General features: G+C 47.2%; 1 protein-coding gene across 1 annotated transcript in view; it reads left to right on the plus strand.

Moving 5' to 3' along the window:
* The window catches only part of WNT3 (Wnt family member 3), a 55,401-nt gene extending 51,403 nt beyond the window's left edge, over positions 1 to 3,998 (plus strand). The window contains exon 5 of the mRNA XM_025362607.1: positions 1,889 to 3,998. The gene's annotated coding sequence lies outside the window, so the exon portion shown is untranslated. The remainder of the gene's footprint in view (positions 1 to 1,888) is intronic.
* The last annotated feature ends 2,002 nt before the right edge of the window (positions 3,999 to 6,000 follow it).

The following is a 6,000-nucleotide window of genomic DNA, read 5'->3' on the forward strand; positions in this document are numbered from 1 at the left end:
GTCTGGCCTGCGAGTGCCAGTGCCAGTTTCCTCCTCAGTTCAGTGGTGGTGACAACGGCAGCCCAGCAGAATTTTTTTTTTTTTTTTTTTGAGACTGAGTCTCGCTTTGTCACCCAGGCTGGAGTGAAGTGTGCGATCTCGGCTCACTGTGACCTCCGCCACCTGGGTTCAAGCGATTCTCCTGCCTCAGCCTCCCAAGTAGCTGGGATTATTATAGGCGCCCGCCACCATGATTGGCTAATTTTTGTATTTTTAGTAGAGACGGGTTTCGCCATGCTGGCCAGGCTGGTCTTGAACTCCTGACCTCACGTGATCCACCCGTCTTGGCCGCCCAAAGTGCTGGGATTACAGGCGTGAGCCACCGCGCCCAGCCAGAATCAGTACTCTTCATCAGCCCTCTTTCTCCTCATTTCTGAAATGGACAATGAATGGTTTTTTTTCCCTCAATCTTATGTAAAATGCTACATAGATATGGTTTCAAGATGCTGTGGTCCAAGTGGTTCCTACCCTGAATGCCTTCTCTGTGGAAGCTCTGGAGGCCTCACTCTGTGACCAGTGGAGGACACTCTTCCGACATGGTGCCCTTCTGATGAACACTCCCAGGCCAGCTCTTCCGCCTCACTGAACCCTGGCTTCTTCATTTGTGAACTGGGGATGAGAACTGTATTCTGTGTAGGGTTGTCCTGTAGACTGGAGACCTGGCACATGAAGGGCCTGGCCCGGGGCCCAGGTGCTCAGAGGATAACCACAGAGGCTCCTGGGCCAAGCAGAGCTGACCTCCCAGAGCCACCTCTGCAGGCGAGCTGCCCGCTCTAGAACAATGGGCCCAGGCCGGCCGAGACTCTGCTACTCCCTGCCGACGCTGTAGGCAAGACGGGAGCCTGCGGGATGCACTGGCAGGGATGGCAGGGAACAGAGTCTTTAGCTGTTCTCTTGGCTTCCCGGACAGTCTTGGCAGTGCAGGCAGGAGAGAGAAGCGAGTCCCAGAGCAGGCCCCGGCCCCTCCACACGGCGAGGAGAGAGCCCCTGTCAAATGGCTTGTATCCTTCCTTTGTGGGGAAAACACCTTTTCTGTAGCTTTTTGTAGCTTTTACCCAGTGTCTCTGGCTAACCATTGATTTGGTGCCTTACAAGTGCCAGATTTATTCCTCATCACTCTGCTGTTGTGAGCATGGTGAGCTGGAAAGGTTCCGGCAAGTGTCAAGTGGCCTGGCTGCGCCCAGTCCTGGATCTGTTACTGCCTTGCTGAGAGACCTTGGATGTGTCCCTTCAATCTGGCTGAGCCTGTTTCTGCCTCTGTAAAGTAGTCTTACCTTGGCCTCGTCAGCCCCCAGAGGAGCTGGGTGTTGACTGGGAATGTTTCAAACCCTTTGTGAGATATGACTATGCAAATGAATAAAATGAGCACACTGCTGCTCCAATGGGAAGGAATTGTTCGTAATTAAGTAGGCTTTCTCCCATTTGGACAGCTCATTATCAAGCTATTTGGTGCGGTACAAAAACACAGTGCATGCCTGGCGGGAGCCCAGCACAGCAGCTGACTCGGAGTTGGGGACTGGGCCCTCGGCCGGGCACTGTTTCTCCCGTCCTGAGTGACCTGCTCCTGGGCTTCCTGTTGTCCAAGGCCCTCAGCTAGAGGTGGGGGAGGTAGAATTTCGATCCCATTCTGTGAACTCAAAAGCCCTGCTTCTCCTGTGAATCGTACAACCTCCCTCAACAGTAGGCCCAAAGCACAGAGGACAGCTTGGAGAAGCCACCCAACTCCTCATCGCCTCTGAGCACCAGGGACATGTTCAGCTTCATCAGCAGCCTTTGATCTTTGAACCCCAATGGGTGGTCTCTGGGAACAGAATTATGTTTCTAATTCTTCCTCTTTATTTTCCCCAAGGGCGCTGGGAAGGGGTGAAGTGTGTGGCTGGGCAGATTCAGCGAAGTCTCATGGGAAGCAGGACCTAGAGCCGGGCGCAGCCCTCAGCGTCAGACAGCAAGGAACTGTCACCAGCCGCACGCGTGGTAAATGACCCAGACCCAACTCGCCTGTGGACGGGGAGGCTCTCCCTCTCTCTCATCTTACATTTCTCACCCTACTCTGGATGGTGTGTGGTTTTTAAAGAAGGGGGCTTTCTTTTTAGTTCTCTAGGGTCTGATAGGAACAGACCTGAGGCTTATCTTTGCACATGTTAAAGAAAATAAAAATGAAAAAAAAATTCGACTCCAACAGAACAGGCTGGGCTAATGTGAGCTCTCGGCCTGGCAGTCAAGATATCAGCATGGGCAAGGTTCTGTTTCCAAACTGCTGCTTCTGGTGACATTCCAAGACGCCTGTGAGGTGGGAGTCAGGAAGTAGGGTGCACCCCTGCAGTCTCCTTTTCTTGGTCTACTCCCATTCAAATTTGAGCTAATTTCTCATTCTGATAAAAGCCATAGGTTTAGCTAGGATGAAGTGGTAGGGAGGTCCGCGTCAGTTATTAGAGTAGGATTTGGAGTTTGGAAGAACTGGCAGCTCAGGGTGGCCTGGTCAGCCATTTGAAGAGCAGCTGTGTGTTCTTCTGTCTCATTTTCTCTATAACCCTGTTCTGCACGAGAGGCAGTCAGATCTCAAAATCTTTTTCTACCATTCTGCAGTTTCCACCGTCAATGCAGTTTTTTTTTTTTGTTTTTTGTTTTTTTTTTTTTTTGTGGTAGTGGACATTGTAAATAGGTTATGTAAGGGGGCAAGTCTTCTCCAGCTCAAATGGCTTCCTAAATAAAGAAGCAGTATCTTCGGAAGGGGCCATTCAGTCCTTCCCAGCCGTGCTCACCTGCAGATTCTGTGTACAGATACTCCAGGTAGAGCAGCTGGACTCCAGGTCACCTTAGTGTAAGTTAGACAAAGAATCCATGAGGGAGTAGCAATCGATTCCTGAAATTCCAACTTCGTGACTAGCAGATGGGAAGGATGAAAACCATCCCTTTGCTTCCTCTCCAGTACGGACCCATCTTACTGTGTGCTTTCCTCTCTGGGGCCAATGTGAGTCAACACGGACAGAGTTCTTTCCCCCAGCTCCTCCTCCCTCACCTGCATGCTGAGATAGCTTCCACCCATGCAGTTCCCAAGGATCTGGATTAGAAGTTCAAAGGGGAACCAGCAGTCACGTACTCCCTCTGGTGAAGCATTTCACGGCTGAGTTCTCCCTGAGGCATACTGGTCCAGCCGAGGGTCCTAGAGAAAGCTAGCAAAAGGGAGGCACATGGATTTCACAGTACGAATCAGTTCAACAACTGTCTTAGGGAGAATCAGAAAGAACAGATGCAGCAGGGGAATGAGCAGAACAAAGGTTTTTCTTTCTCCCGCTTCCCTCTGGGGTCTACCTGAGCCTGACCTAAAATACCGGGTCAGCGATCTCCCAGCTGGTGCAGGCGGGCTTGCCAAGGCGGCCGTCCAGGAGCCCGCCTTCACTCCTAAATCTGCTGGCCACAAGCCCTGCTAAAGATACACATCTCCCCCCTCCGCCGAGTCTGAAATGCCCCTCCCCATCTCACCTTAGACTGAAAATTTTAAATCATGTCAACTGGATAATGCTTGCTTTATGTGAGAATACTTCAGCAGAATGGATACGAATTTTCAAAACAATCTTTTCATATCTATGTATTCTATATTAAAAGTGATAAAGTCATGTTTCTGGGGCGTATTCAAGTAGCTGACAAGTAATTATTTAATAATAGTACATGAGTGCATTGTAATGATTCTCGCCGTAGTCAGGTAATAGTATCCAACCGAAATTTCCTACCAACCTGCTGTATCCAAAGTTTTGTAAAAAGTTGTAGAAGTTGTTGATCTTTTTGATTTTATATTCAAAAAGTCTCTTTTTATAAATATTATTTATTATACAATGTATATACCTTTGAGTTAACTAAGATTATATATTATATAAATATATATATATTTGGAGAAAATATATTTCATCATGCAGTTTTTTTCTGTTAAGTCATTAAAGAGAAGGTAAACAAACCTAAAATGGATACATTGTACACTGTGTGGAGTTTCCAGATTAATGCTCAGGAGGTCAAGGATATGAGATTCTGAACATAGTGGCCTCAGCTAATTAAATGACCAAGTGAAGGTCATTTCCTCTTTTCTCTAAGCAAGATCGTCAGACATGTCCTGGACAGTGGGTCTGATATACCATAGGACATTCTTAAAGGCTTCTTTTGTTCTAAGTTAACTTCTAACAATGAATTTCCAGTTTTAGAAAACAACAATGTGGGTACTAATTCATTTCACAGACTCAAGTATTTTCCATGTACAAATTAATGTCACAGGCACTCCTAAAAGATGTGGCCCAAGGCCAGCAGACCGCAGGGGTGGCCACTGCCTTAATCCCCTCCTCACCATGTTTTCAACTCCATTTAATGGGAAAATAGGATTTTCTCTATTGAAAATGAAACTTGACTGAAAATGGTCTGTCCCCTGCTAGCTCCACTGTGAGAGCTAAGCCGTAGAAGAGGTAGGTTGGTCGATAAGAAGAAAGGGTGTGCCCTGGGCTGTGGGCTGTCTGGAGCAAGTGTCATTTGAAGTTGGTTTGGGTTTAGGTAGAAAGGGCCTGCCAGTGGGCATGCTCTGGGGACGGGCACCCTCTCAGACCGCCGCTTCACAGGACCCAGTGGAAGCTCACAGGTTATGCCTTCTCAACAATGAGATACCACAAGTTGGTTTTATGACAACAGACACTCCTTTAGTTTTCAGACCTACCCATAAAATGTCACCTTTGGTTTATTTGGCACATTATTTCAGAGAATGACAAAAATATTTTTTCTTTCTCTTTCTCCTGATCTACCTCAATTAGGAACAAATCTTACCTCACTACAAAGAGAAATAATGAGAACAGGCTGGGTGGGGTGGCTCATGCCTGTAATCCCAGCACTGTGGGAGGCTGAGGTTGGGGGGCGGGGGGATCACTTGAGGTCAGGAGTTCGAGACCTGCCTGGCCAACATGGTGAAAGCCCGTTTTTACTAAAAATACAAAAATTAGCAGCTGGGCGTGGTGGTCCATGCCTATATCCCAGCTACTCGGGAGGCTGAAGCAGGAGAATCACTTGAACCCGGGAGGCGGAGGTTGCAATGAGCTGAGATCGCACCACTCTACTCCAGCCTGGGCAACAAGGCGAGACTCCATCTCAAAAAAAAAAAAAACAAAAACAAAAAACCAGGAAAATCAAGCCATGAGCCACCTGTGGTGGAGGCGGGCTGCTCTGTGCTGCATTCAGACCTCTAACCTGAGGTTAGGAATAGCCACCATGCACTCTGTTCATGCACTCTGTTTTGCCCATGATGTGTCTTTAGCCCCTGAAAAGCTGAAACCACAAAAACTGTTACGCTTCAGCTGTACAACGAATTAGACATGTACAGGATACAGATCCCCTCTACATCTTACAGTCTGGTCATTTTTATTTCATTTTGACTTTTTATTTTACTTTTGCATAAAGCTAATGAAGGTTGACTACACCTTTTCTGAAATGCTTGGGACCAGAAATGTTTCAGACTTTGGAAGATTTGCATATATACAATGAGATATCTTGAGGATGGGACCCAAGTCTAAACACGAAATTCGTTTGTTTCATATGCACCTTACACACATAGCCTGAAGGTAATTTTATAAAATATTTTTAATAATGGGCATGAATCAGTTTTGACTGCATTTTGAATTTTGATTGCTACCTGTCACACAGGGTCAGGTATGGAATTTTTCACTTGTGGCATCCTGTCGGTGCTGAAAAGTTTTAGATTTTACAGCACTTCAGATTTTGGATTTTTAGATTAGGGATGCTCAACCTGAACTTATCTATCCCAGCATTCTGGGTACTTTTTCCTTTTTTTTTTTGAGATAGGATCTTGCTCTGTTGCCCAGACTGGAGTGCAGTGGTGTGATCATGGCTCACTGCAGCCTCAACCTCCTGGGCTCAAGTGACCTCCTACCTCAGGCTCCCATGTAGCTGGGACCATAGGCCATGTGTCACCAT

Source organism: Theropithecus gelada, chromosome 16 (genome assembly GCF_003255815.1).
Source record: "Theropithecus gelada isolate Dixy chromosome 16, Tgel_1.0, whole genome shotgun sequence".
NCBI classification, from domain to species: Eukaryota; Metazoa; Chordata; class Mammalia; order Primates; family Cercopithecidae; genus Theropithecus; species Theropithecus gelada.